Source organism: Lepeophtheirus salmonis, chromosome 6 (genome assembly GCF_016086655.4).
Source record: "Lepeophtheirus salmonis chromosome 6, UVic_Lsal_1.4, whole genome shotgun sequence".
Taxonomy (NCBI): Eukaryota; Metazoa; Arthropoda; class Copepoda; order Siphonostomatoida; family Caligidae; genus Lepeophtheirus; species Lepeophtheirus salmonis.
The window spans coordinates 32187904-32201494 of record NC_052136.2 but is presented as its reverse complement, the minus strand read 5'-3'; the positions used below and the strand labels follow the sequence as shown (position 1 = coordinate 32201494).

Sequence of the window (13591 nt, the reverse complement as noted above, 5' to 3'; positions counted from 1 at the left end):
GGAAATATTACTTTATTAATTATCATTCATCTATATTAATGCAGACAAGTTTGTAGTATGTCTATTCATGAATTACTTATAGACAGTAGACAATATGGATGATCACTATCTGCGCAACCTCTGATGTTCACCTTTTTAGTTTATTATTAAAAGGATATTGTTTATGAAATTATGGGTATCCTGTATAAGTTTGCCAGCAGGCCGGACGTCATTCTTTCTCGAAATTGGACACAGCGACAGAGGAAAGTTGAAATTAAATTTTTGCAACCTTTTAATGATAAGGAAATAACTTCGGTACGTCGAGTGAAAGAACGTGAAGGGAAAAGAAGAATACAGGTGTGCGCTCCTAAAACTGAATACTCCTTTAAATTTTACGCCATGCACATATTCGCGATTTTATTGAGTTAAACCCGCTTTATACTTCGAGGCAAGGGTCTTGACAAGTTATAAATGGAAAATATGGAGAGACGTCGAGTCGCAATTTTCGAATTTTCCGTACGGGGAAAAAACTCCCACTGACATTGCCAAGGTTCTGAACTGCAGCCCGCACCACCGTATACAGCGTGGTAGCCAAAGGGACTCCTGAGGCGACCACATGATCTATGTCTAGGCCTCGAAGGTCGGACGAAATGGTTGTTGCCGTGAAAAAGTCTGTCGATGACAAGAGAGGCACCGTGAGCGGCCTCTCCAGGGAGTTCAACGTCAGCAGAAGGACCATGGACCGGCTAGTAAGAAAGATCTTGGCCTTAAGGTCTACAAGAGAACCCCTCGTCAACCCCTCAAGCCTGTAGACAAGGAAAAACGCCCCGCAAGGTCGAAGATTCGTAACAAGCTTAAGAAAAAGCCTCACTCCCCCCTGATTGTTCGCCACTTGACTTCCCAGTGTTTGGGCGTTTAAAGGGGATGCTGTCGGGAGTCCGATACAAGTCTTAGGACCAGCTGAAGTCTGCCCTCAAGAATGCCTGAGCCAACCTCGACCAGAGCTTCATCGCCAAGTCATGCAGCAAGTTCCGGTCCAGGCTGGAGTTGGTAGTGGAGAACATGGGCGGCCATATTGAATAGACATGTGTCTAAGACTCTCATCTTTCATGTTAAATAAATTAATTCGTCGACCACTTTAAAAATTACAGAATTATTTAACTATTTTTAAAAATTTCAGAGTGTTTAGTTTTAGACGCGCAGACATGTATTTTAACGGATGAAGAGAAGGATTTCGACTTTTTCGAGCTATTCAGATAGTTAGATCTTCGAAATTAAAAAGAAGATATCTTTGTGCGGAAGAAATTGTGAATTTGGCTCTTATAGAGTATTCGGAGGAGGGGGTGAGTTGTCTCGGGAGTCTTATTCTTATTCAAACTTAATTATTTGGTACCTAATAATAATAATTAATATTACATTTCATTAATTATCATTTTCGCAGCCTATCGCAAACTTGAGTATGAGTTAGATATTGTACAACTTTGTGGATCCATTAACTGGAGCTCATATTCAGACGATTGAGTCTTTCTGGAGTCATTTCAAGGGTATACCCAGACGGTTAGGAGTAATGAATACCTCTAGAGAGCTTTTTTAGACATATCTCAACAAGTATATGTAGGGGAAGTGTCTTATGGATAATTATTCTTTTTATAGAATTCTTGACCACATTATGATTATCCGATATGAGGTTCTTTCATTTATTTAAGGTTGTGAGAATTTGATTTCAACTTTCCTCTGTCGCTGTATCCAATTTCTAGATAGAAAGAGAAAGTATGGCGTACGGACAAACTTATACTTAGACTATTTAAGTCCTTCCTTGAGGAGAAGGATACCCTCAACTACTGTCTATAACTAAGAAAATACACTTGCTTTCTCGGAGTAAAATTTGACATCTTGAATTCCATATGACGACAATCACAATGGAGTAAATACTTATCTGTCCGTGATTAGAGGAAGAAATAAGGACTTACTGTGGATATCTTGTTGGATATTGTCGACATATGGGATTCAAGATGTCAAATTTTACTCCGAGACTGCAAGTGTATTTTCTTAGTTATAGTGGTAAAGTGAAGGACTTTAATGAGAGGAAGATGAAGAACACCAAACTGATCCCTCATTAATTTGGGGGGTTCTTTTTGACCTTAAAATTCAATAATAATCAAAGTTAATTTAATTTTTAATATTATTATATTAAACAATACATAAATTATTACTTTCAATATGTTAATTTAATTTTATTAGACCTCTATATTTTTTAGCTTTGAATAAAAATTGAACTTAATTTTCCGCCTAGATAACTTTAATTCCTTTTGGAACGCAATTCAAATCTAACTTTTCCTTCAATTCAGATAAAATAAAATATTATCATCGTCCAAAAAAAATTGTCCGAGCAAATATATTATGTGCGAAAATCTTCGTCTTTGAAATGAAGGGAACAAATAAGTTTCTTTCTACTATCGACTAATTTTTCATCTAAAAATATTTAAAAAAATTGATGGGTGAGGTATTTTAAGATGCATTTAAAAAATATTTGTAAAGTAAATTTTTTAAATAATTTTCTAAAAGCAAATAAGTTGCTTCCAAGTTCCAAGTTAAATACAAATTCATTATAGCTATTATGTCTCTTGAATTTTTAATGTAGTTATTTCATGTAAATTTAGTTTTTTCAGGACAATGCGATTCTATATTTGAGTATAGTTCTATTAATTACAAAATTAGGAGAGTACCAAAATAGACTTAATAAGCATATAATTTCGAGGTATGATAGATTTCCATTTTTCTGAAAGCTCTCCATTTTTACTAGGAAATCCCTGAAAAGAAGCTTTTTTATTCTCTTTAATATATTTTTCCCGCAACTTTTCCAATTTTACAAGATGGAACTACGCATGTACTTTTTAATATAAAAAATACTCTTATAAAATTTAGTATAAATTGAATTTAGAAGACTTATACGGATACTTATAGTCAGTTATATTTATATTGTTTAAAATTATTTATATTAATTTTTTAAATGCAAAACATTCTAATGTAAGACTTGTAGCTCACTCACTATTTAAAAATTTAAGCACAACTATTTATTTACTTTATTATTCAATGTATTTTACATAGAAAGGAAGTCAGTCTTGGAAGATTTACATTTTTTAATCTACTCGAAAAAAGAAAAACAAAGAATTCCAAGTAATAAATAATAATGCATAAGAATCGGAATCACAAATTAAATATTACTTTCGCGATGTTGATTCCAGAAAAAAAAACAACGATTCCAATAATTGATCCCACCTCTATTAATTATATTGTCCCAGATTTAGGGGATACTATTGTATATTTTCATAAATTTTTTATAACAAAATTAATACTCCATTGTTTAAACCTGAAATTTGACGAGAGATTGCAAACAGCCTTATCTACAACTTACATCCTAAATATATAAAATAATTCAAAGATATTAAGATTAGCAAAAAAAAATGACCATATTATTTCAAAAATAATGTTCCTCGAACAAGTTACTTTAACCCCTCAAAATCAGTTTTTATCTATTATTTCGAAGAAATCTGACTATTGTCAGTTTTCTTCACTGATTTTTCACTATAACATGCAATATATTATTATTCACTTCTACAGTACATTTTTAATGTTCGGGAAAAAAAAGCCTGTTGCAACTGTTCCAATCTTCCCTACTATAAACCATGTTATTTTAGATAAAATTTGAATTTAATGCTTCAGTTGTGATCACATTAGTATTAATTACTGCAAGGGTCGATTGTTAATGACACATTTCTGTTGTGATTATTTTCCATTTTCAAATTAATAAGTTAGACATTTTACTTAGTATTCTAAAACATACAATACTCGAGGTGTATTTGAATCATATTACAACAGTGCACAACACAGTTTATAACTTTTAAATAAATATTAAGTCTACATTTAAATGAAATAATTCAAACTTGCATTTTAATTTGAAAAATTTACTGAAATCGTTCGAGTAGAACGATGTCATTAGATTTTTCTTGGTCAGAAAACCGAATCTGTCCCATCTTATCCAACAATTATATAAATATATAATTTAACTTATCATTTTGTCTTGTAGCACTTCCCATAGAGGAAGAAATACATAGAGGCGACAAGGGATTTTTATTGGCAGTTCAGCAAAGCAAGGCAGTTGTAGATTACATTTTTCAGTCTGCGCCAAGGTGACTATATAGTCAGCTTGGTCTGCATGAAGAAATGGATAGCGGCTCGATGAGGGAGTATGTTATTTTTATTTAATATTTTTAACGTCAATTGAAGAAGTTGATTGTTCAACTTTTTAATACGTGATCAAATTTGAATATACTTTGCACAGTTGGGATTACAGATATCAATGAACGAACTTCATATTCTGTATTTGTTCATAGATTATAGTTATAATTTTACTAAAATGTTAAAATATTCTGCTGTTTACGTTTGCTCCAATTTGGACTAGGATTCATCATCTGAAAGTAGTTTACATAGGTTCTCTAGAGATCCAGGTAAAGTATAGATTGAATCCTAACTCCGAATTCAATTTCTAGTTTCGTTTTCTTGAACAATAATAGTCAATAGAGATTCGAGATAAATTGATAAAAAGCTTTTCATCGTAAGGATTTCACGATGTCAAATCATCATGCTCTTATCACTTTACCAGGAGCCATTTAAACGGCCAATGATACACTGATAATCTTAAGAAAATTAAAATAAAACGCTCTTCCAATTAAATCTAAGGTAATCTCTCATAAGATTAAGCAATATAGAAGACAAAGAAATCCAATTGATACAAGACAAGGTGACTGAAACAAATAATAGATATGAAATCAATAAGAATGAAATTTCAATCCTAATGTCTCTCTCTTGGGGATGATAATGATTTCTTAAATTTTTCGGATTTAGAAGAAAATTATAATATTGTTTTTTACTGTTCTGGGTATACTTCTCGTTCAATTTTGTTGGAAATCAAATACCTCAATTGTAACAACCTTTTATAGTAAGGTAAGCGTGTTGAACTCCATGATGAATTTCGGATCACACAATGATCTACCTGTTAAAAAGACAAATAAAGAAATTATCCGAATAAACTCTTGAATAAATAGTTAATATCTTTAAAATATTTTATTTTTATTATTAAAATATATGATGAACAAATATATAAACATTTCATTACAGTTGATTGATTAATCATTTCATTTCCATATTCTTCCTAACTCAAACTTGTGCAATTCATTAACATAAATACCAAAATCGCTGTAAAAGTACAACGAGAGTGGAAAAGATAATGATGTTCTTCTTGACTTAATACAAATTATCCTTAGATGACCTAAACACTTTTAACAGAACATTCCTTCATATGAATGTAATATCCTGTGCTGTTGTCGATTCCATCTTTCCCGAGTTTATGTTATTTTTTTAAGATTCCCAGACTACTTTTTAAGTTACCATGCCATCGTGTCTTCCTGCTATCTTGTCTAAGTTGAGTCTAATTAATAATATAATATCCAAAATCAAAGAAATACATGGAGACGATTCTATCACTTTAAAGACTAAATTTAACATAAATCACTTTACCATATAGTCATATCATTAATTTCAAACTACAAAAACTGACTGAAATGTCTAGTGATAACGCTCTGATGCCATAACTATCTCCTTATTTACTTATGTACATAAAAAATCTATCCACATACCAATTCACCTGTTACAATGCACGTAATATATCATTCCAGTCGCATAGAGATTCTTAGATGTCCATAGCAAATATTATTTGCTAAGTCGAAGTTATCATGCTTCTTAGTCTAATTCATCATGGTCCGAGATGAGTCCAAGTCATGATGGATTTAACTTAAGATGTCACTGGATCCGATGTAAGTCCATTAAATGAAATAAATGTATATTATTAAAAATAATCTGTGACGTCAATTCTTTTGAATGTACCCTAACTGTTAGCTGGAGTATATTACTCAAACTTTTGCGAACCTAGTCGCCTTTATGTATTTCTTTCTCTTCCAAACATATGAAGAGAGGCAACTTTTAAAGAAGGATTAAATATATATATTTTTTATTTTTTTTGAAAAAAAAAACAAACAACTAGATATTTTTTAAATCTATAGCTATTTACAGAAATTTAATTTTTCAAAAATTAATCACTATTCACAGAAAATTTAATTTTTTGCAAAAAAATTAAAAAAATCTTAGCTCTTCAAGGATAATTTAATTTTTGGGAAAAAAATTGAAAAATTAAATTTTTCGTAAAAAAATTTCAAAAACTTAATTTTTTATTATAAATTTCAAAAATCCCCAGCTATTCACAAAAAATTAATTTCAAATATTAAATTTTTTGCTCTGCGGTATAATTTGCCCAAATGAAGAAAAAAATTCTAGTAAAAAGCCAAAATTCCTTATATTGGGGGAGGGCTACAGGCCAATAAAGTATATTTAATGATATTGAACATATAAGGAGCCCAATTTCTACAGGAAAATCTCTTTCGTTCCACCCTACATACTTCGCCCAAGACGGAAGTCAATATCAAGTAATCCCGATATATATATAACATTATTATACATAGATATAAAACTCGTGAAAATCGAATAATGAAAAAATACTCTTTCATAAATCGTAGAAACGTCATCACTCTCAAGATATAAAATACTATTGACGTCATAGAATGGAAGGCTTTAAGTTAAAAACAATAGGGGAAGGATAATTCCATTTTCAAAATAATGAAATTATTGAGGCATATATCCAATAAAATGTATTTCTTAATTACATATTAACATTTAACGATATGAGTAAATAATACATGGAGTCAATATTATTAATAGTAACAACTTGTTTAATTGTGATGTTTGAATTTCTTGTAGAAGCGTCGTGAGAATTGAATGAGAAGTCAAACCAATTAGGTAGATTTATTTGGGGGTTAAAAAAAAAAGAATATTTACATGGGTTTGGATACCTTTAAATCCTAGTAATCGTATTAATAGGATTTAGCTCCAACCCAAAATGGTTTTTTGATTCTTAAGTAGGTAACTAGACAATTTAAAAAATGGGAGGAAAAGTAAGAATGAGCAGGAATAATTTCTCGTTCCCATCCATAACTATTAGTTTTAAAATTCAATTATACATAATATATTTATATATATCTCAATATGTAAAGTAATTTAGTCATTATCCGCCTTTTGACATTCAGATCATTGGTTATTGTTGACCTTGGATCTATACTGTTGATGTGCTTTTTTCTATAAAATAACAAAAAATGAGATATCAGAGATACGTAAGACTCCAAATTACAAAGTACTCAAATCATTTATGATAATAGATAACCTTTCAGGATCGTAATTTCTAAATAGAATTATTCAAGATGAATACATATATGTAGAAGACGGAAAAGTTGAATATATATATATACGGATTACGACTTACTACTTCGCGATATATCACTGCATGTGTTTTTTCCCATCTTTCCTTTTCTCGACGTGTAGCTTCCAATTCCTCGTTGAGCTTCCGTAACTTTTGTTGTGCAATCTCTAGCTTCTTTTGTTCTACACTGATATTCTCTCTATTTGACCTATTGCAATGAAAAACCTTTAATTATGGATATAGCAACAAATTGACAAAACCGTGCTTGTTGGTCGCCATTTGTAAAATGGGATCAAAATATATATACATTTTTTTTCTTTTGTTATTTTTAATAAAACTTACATTTTAAGGTCTGAATTCCCTCAATGAGGATGAATATTAAACAACTGTCTCACAAAAATATCGATATTATTCTTGGTATCAATTTTTATTTTGATATTTTTTCAACTTTTTGCAAATATTCTTAAATAAAATATCAAATGCGTTTTTTTAAAAACTCCAATCATCTCAGACATAAGGAAATGGTAAGGAGGCACAATTATCCAGATCAGATAATTGATTCGGTAGTTGCGTGACAAAATATGTATTAAAACATTAATAATTTACTTGAATAACTCAATTTTTGTACAAATAATTTGAATAATATCGATAATTAATCCCTGGGAATTGTAGGAACACCAACTCGTTAAAGTCTCTCAATTCTCAAATTAAAATAATTACAACTTGCAGAATAAAGAGCAGCTACCTCATTCTTCTTATCAATTGACGTTCAAGCAATGTTTCATCCATTTGGATTGTCATCTGACGTCAGAAAATAGCATTTTTAGATTAAAACAACGTAGTGTCTTCATCGGGGAAGACGTGCACTCTCTTTTTCTTCAGTTCCGATTTGCTCCTTCCTATTGAATTTGAATTTGTGTATCTAGGCAGCAGTTTCTAAAAGCGACAGCTAGTAGAAAAACTCCAGTCTTTTTTGAAAGTTGTAAAAGGTTTGATTGAGCTCAGCGGGCTCGGAAAAAGTATTCTTCTCTTCGATGATTTAAAAAAACCCTTAATCACCAAATTAATCAAGAGGAAGGGATCCAAAACACTTTAAAAAGCTCAATTTAGTATTTAAAATCCATTTAAATAAACTATCTTATAGTATAAGAGGCAGAATTGGCGTAGTTGAAGTAAATAAGCTGTTTTTCTAAAAAGTTTCAAATATATCACCAAGAAGAGAAAAAATGCAACGTGTAATACATTAGTGATGTAGCGAAGAGCCTTTTTTCGAGCTTCTAAATAATTAAGCTACTATTAAATTGAAAAATATTAAGCGTTTTTGGTTATTGAGCATTTGTATACACTATATTCTTGCACTAACGTAAAATCGTATATATCCATTAAGATAGAAAAACGTACTAAATTAATCGGGTTTCGATCAGCTATTTTCAGTTTGGTCTCGTCTAGTCTTCGTCATCTTTCTTCTGCGTCATAATGTTGTCTTCGTTCGACATCGTCATAGTTATCTTTTATTTCGTCTTCGTTAGTTTCTTCTTGTTTTTTTCAGATTTTCGTATTCGTTGTGTTTCGTTGACAAAATGATTTCGTCTCCTCAGGCTTGACGAAGTTAACACTGACGGAGAGAAATATATGCATAAAACTTGGGAAAATTTCTATAAAATAAAAATACAAATTAACTCTTAACTGATATATCTACGTTAGTAGACATCCACGAATTGACCGATATACCACAACACCCGTGTTAATCCTGGCTTTAAAATGAAAGTTAATTCCGATCAAAGACATATCTTACTTCAGGACTTGAATGGTTCATCCGACCTATTGAAAGTGCATTAATTAGTTTTCGGTTTCCTTTAGATATATTCAATACATAATCACATAGACGTGAAGTGAAGAAAATATTATTCTGTTTATTTGGTCATCAATTAATTACAATTATAACTCACTAATCAGAATTGGAGACTCGATCATGGGTTGTAGTTAACTCTTATTAAATTGGGACTTCGAACTCGAAAGACTCGATTTGGACTAGAAAAAAGAAATTTCAGATTCGACTAGGACTCAATATGAAAAACTCGCAACTCGTCTAGAAATCGTCGTAAAATCGACAAGGTTCAGATTTTAATAAGACTCAAGTCTTGAAACTCACCTAGCCAAAAAACTTGCAACATTACTTTTGGGACTTCGTTCTCCAAAACTCCAAAAAATAGACTTGCCTTAGATGAAGAAATTAGTCGTTGGAGAAAATAACTAACACATAATATTATACTAATAGATTGATTAGGTGTAACTCTATAAAGATACAAAAAATATTATTAGGTAATAATCATATTTATACTAATTTAATTAATGAGTTTCGATGTAACTGGACTAGAAGTATTATACCTGGTGCCTAATTTCTTGGAATTGCTCTTTTCTATTTATTAATCATTATTTGTCCACGAAAATTTATCTCAGAAAGTTTGTTAACATACTTGTAATATCAATATATAGTATTGTTTGCTTGATTCTAAGCGAATAGTATCAGCATATTCTAAAAATGCTAAGAATTTTACGACAATAAAATTAATATTCAATTAATCCGAACAAAATTGTGTTTATGAACAGTGAATGGATAAAGACGATAATTGATTAATAGAATAAGTATACATTTAGCATTAAGTTATATACATAGATATAATTTATATTAGTAACTACTAATAAGAAAATGAATAGCACGAAGTTCATGTAAAATACACAAGCTTGTTTTTAGCGTTCAAGTCCTGTAGTAAAATATGTCTTTGATTCCGATTAGGAAGAGAGAGCGTTCATGTTTATTCAAGGAAATGATTTTCAGTATTCCTTGGTTTATTTCACTCAAGGGTAGCTATAGACTGGGATACCCACCGATTTTTTTACATGTTCAAGTGTAGTTCCAAAAACAAAAAGGATTAATAAAGTCAAAAATTTACTAATGAACAAATATAATATATTTGAGCAGTATTTTATATATATATTCCTTTAAACTGATACCTTTTAATACAACGTAAGGTATACGATAGCATTATAAAAAAAAGAGTAACAAATACTAATCTTAATCAAAATGTGGAACGTATGTTTAGGATTTCTAAGGGGTTATCAAGAATATTCCAATAAAGTTTTTTTTCGGAAGACACAAAGAATAATTCTTCGTTGATATGATGTTGATTCTTTTTTCCGCTTCAGACTTTAACTAATTTAATCATTTCTTGACCTTACAAACCTCCTGATATTATTGAATACTTTGCATGAAATTTTGCTCAAAAAATCCTGGTACTAGTAACCAGCTTCAGATTTTTTATCTAGAAGTGAGAATGCACTTTGATCGCCATTAATTCTTTAGATAACGGCACAATTGAAAATATTAGTAGCAAATGAAGCGTTGAACAACTTTTTGATTAAATCTCGGCTCTCCAAAATGCTACTTAGGAAGTTGTTGATGTGAAAAATTGAAAAAAAGAGCACATTCGAAGGGGTAATAAGTACTCCTCTATTAATCAACTCAATTAAACTGTTTTTCAGCTTCTTCTTCGATGGTAGCTTGAAAATTATTGACATCGAAGGAACTCTCTTTAATCAAAAGATTCTTGGAGCTGAAACAATAATTTTTTTTAGAGAGCGACCTAGCAATGAACCCAGTAAAGAGTAGCATTGAGATCGGTAACTTCATTGTAAACCCAATTTCGCTGTTGCAGATGTTAACCACCAAATCTAAGTCTCCTTCACATTGCAATTCATTGGTGTCTTCAAATATTCCGGACAACTCGGCTTTTGGAACTTTGGTATACTTTGAAAAAGCTCTAAATCAAAGTGCTCTTACTGCTTGAAGAAGTTGTCTAATTGAGATGAAATAGTTTGCCCCTGCAATCCAAAAGAACGGCCTTCTAAGTTATTCACTGCATCTTAATAAAAAAATTCTACTTTTTATAGTTCTATGTTTTTCCAAAGATACAAAATGTTTGGAATTTGCAAAGTCTGTAAGTATTCCATCTTTCTTAACTAAGTGCTTAAGACGATGAATAGGTACAATGGAACCTTGGAGAAAAGCTTTGAAACTCAGATTTTCTTTTTATAATGATTCCTCTTTCTACCACAGGGAGTCCATTTCCCCCCTCACAAAATTGGAGAATATCTAGATTTTTGGGTTAGACCTCAAGAATTTGAAATCCGCTGGGTAGAGAAATGTTCCCTTCTTAAATGAAGAAAAAGAAACCATGACTTTCAACTAGACCGTTCTTGAATCAATTAGTGATTCTAAACAAAAGAAAAAAAAAAGATGGTAACCAGATTCATGAATTATTTTTCAATTAGGAACGGACAATTTCAAATGGAGGGATTTTTTCAGGTTCGAAAAAAGATTTAGATGCTGAATCAATCCTTTCTATCTCTTTCTCAAAGCTGAAGTGGCCGTAGATGATCTTCTTGGATGTTGAAAAAGTGAATAGATAACTGGGTTAGTTGGGCTAAGTGCAAGGAAGGGTATCTTCTTTTAAGCGAGACTTAGAAGCTTTCCCATCTGGAATTTTCTTTTTCTTTATAGTGGGATTCCTATCCAAAGACTCATAAGTGAAATCATCGGGGCGAAAATGAAGCGAGAATACAACTATTACCTTTTTTAAATCTTCTTTATAATCTTGATGCCGTGAATCCACTTACATCTTCGAATGGGATTAGCCGGGAGCCGGTGGGTTGAAACGTGAGGTGTTATTTTCTTCCTCGTTTGACCCACAACACAAGCGTTTGGCATGGTTAATAAATCACCTTAATAATTAACTAAAAGCATCTTTCAGAGAATCCAAATGGATGCCACTTGAATTTAAATAGAACTCACGTTAAAGTCATCTTTTGAAAAGAAGAAGGGAAAAAGGAAAAATAGTGACTATTCCAGTTAATCATTATTATCAATGTAGATCATTAATCATCAAACTGCATACAGTACACAAGCTCTTGGCTGTCTGACGCGCATCATTAAGGAGACTCTATGGCCCTTATAAATTTAATGTCTTAAAAATAGATTCGTACAACTTAAAAAAAGATTATTTGTATATGTCGATGCTCCGTACTTTTCCCTTAAACTATTTTGCCTCAGTACATTTTTCCTTTAACCATTTCGCCTTAGGATATTTTGCCTTAATATACATATATAAGTAAATGAGATTTATACATCGCTATTTTACTTTTCTTTAAAATTGATGTTCCCTTTGAACAATAAAAAAAATCTAATATTTATTCATATAAAATGCATTAAATGTTTTTTTCTGTTTGAATGATGCTCTTTCGTCAGCCCATGAGTTGTTTCCGAAATGAATAATCCATCATCTAATGATAATTAATAACGTAAAAGTGATTAGCAATTTTTCAATTCGAACCTATTTTATTTCTGTTTCGAATTCATGACATAGTAAGATTTTGTTGGTGTATACATTGAAATTTTGTGGCATAATTCCATCCCTTTCCAACAGAAGACAATTATGAAATGCGTTATATAGTAATAAACATTTCATATTTTGATTAAAAATTCCAAAGGAAATTTTTTATTTTAACCAAAAATACGTCAACGTGCATAAATCTCATTGACTTAAATGTATATTAAGGCAAATATCCTTGAAGCAAAATGGCAAAGTTGAAATCGGGAAAAGGGCTCCTACACCCATACAGAGGCATATAAGAAGAGTTACGTCACGAGATTTCAGCGCCCGCTTGTGACATATATGATATATGATATATGTCACAGCGGGCGCTGAAATATATGATATATCAAATGGCCCAAAAAGAACTAAATACAATAAATGAATACTAAAAAAATAATTTTATTGAGCTTAATTATTATGAAAAAATGGAATAATTACTTTAATAATAATTTCTTTAAGTTACTTAATTTCGCATACACATTCTTCGTCTTCCAAAAGTAGAAGAAACTATTCTATTTTCTTTGATAATCGCAGTTTGCATTCGTAAATCTATGAGCATTCTTATACTAACATTCTTAGACACAGTAAAAAATAAAATTTTATTACATTTGGCGACATTTATAGACGACTTAATTAATGGAACCGCTACTTCAGTTATTGAATTTACAATTTTTTTTTCATTTTTTTAAATTGATTTACATAAGATTTGAATAAACCCTATTTTTCTGCAAATTGATTCAAACAGTTCTTGGCGCAATAGATTAATTGGACAACATATAGTTCCTCAACGAATTTTAACTGAAGTGAATTATCG

At 30.9% G+C, this 13591-nt stretch overlaps 1 long non-coding RNA gene across 17 annotated transcripts; it reads right to left on the bottom strand.

The window, feature by feature from the left end:
* Positions 1–5077: 5077 nt before the first annotated feature.
* On the bottom strand, positions 5078–12244 carry LOC121120854 (uncharacterized). Of its 17 annotated transcripts, none has more exons than XR_011780589.1 (9): positions 11977–12234; positions 9498–11914; positions 9295–9376; positions 8747–9166; positions 7974–8638; positions 7688–7731; positions 7409–7553; positions 5676–7224; positions 5078–5467 (listed from the first exon to the last, which is right to left on the bottom strand). It is a non-coding gene; the product is annotated as an uncharacterized lncRNA (long non-coding RNA). The 17 variants fall into 17 exon arrangements; XR_011780592.1 differs by having other exon boundaries at positions 5078–5456; XR_005865231.2 differs by having other exon boundaries at positions 5078–5841; positions 5923–7224; positions 11977–12233.
* Positions 12245–13591: the final 1347 nt, after the last annotated feature.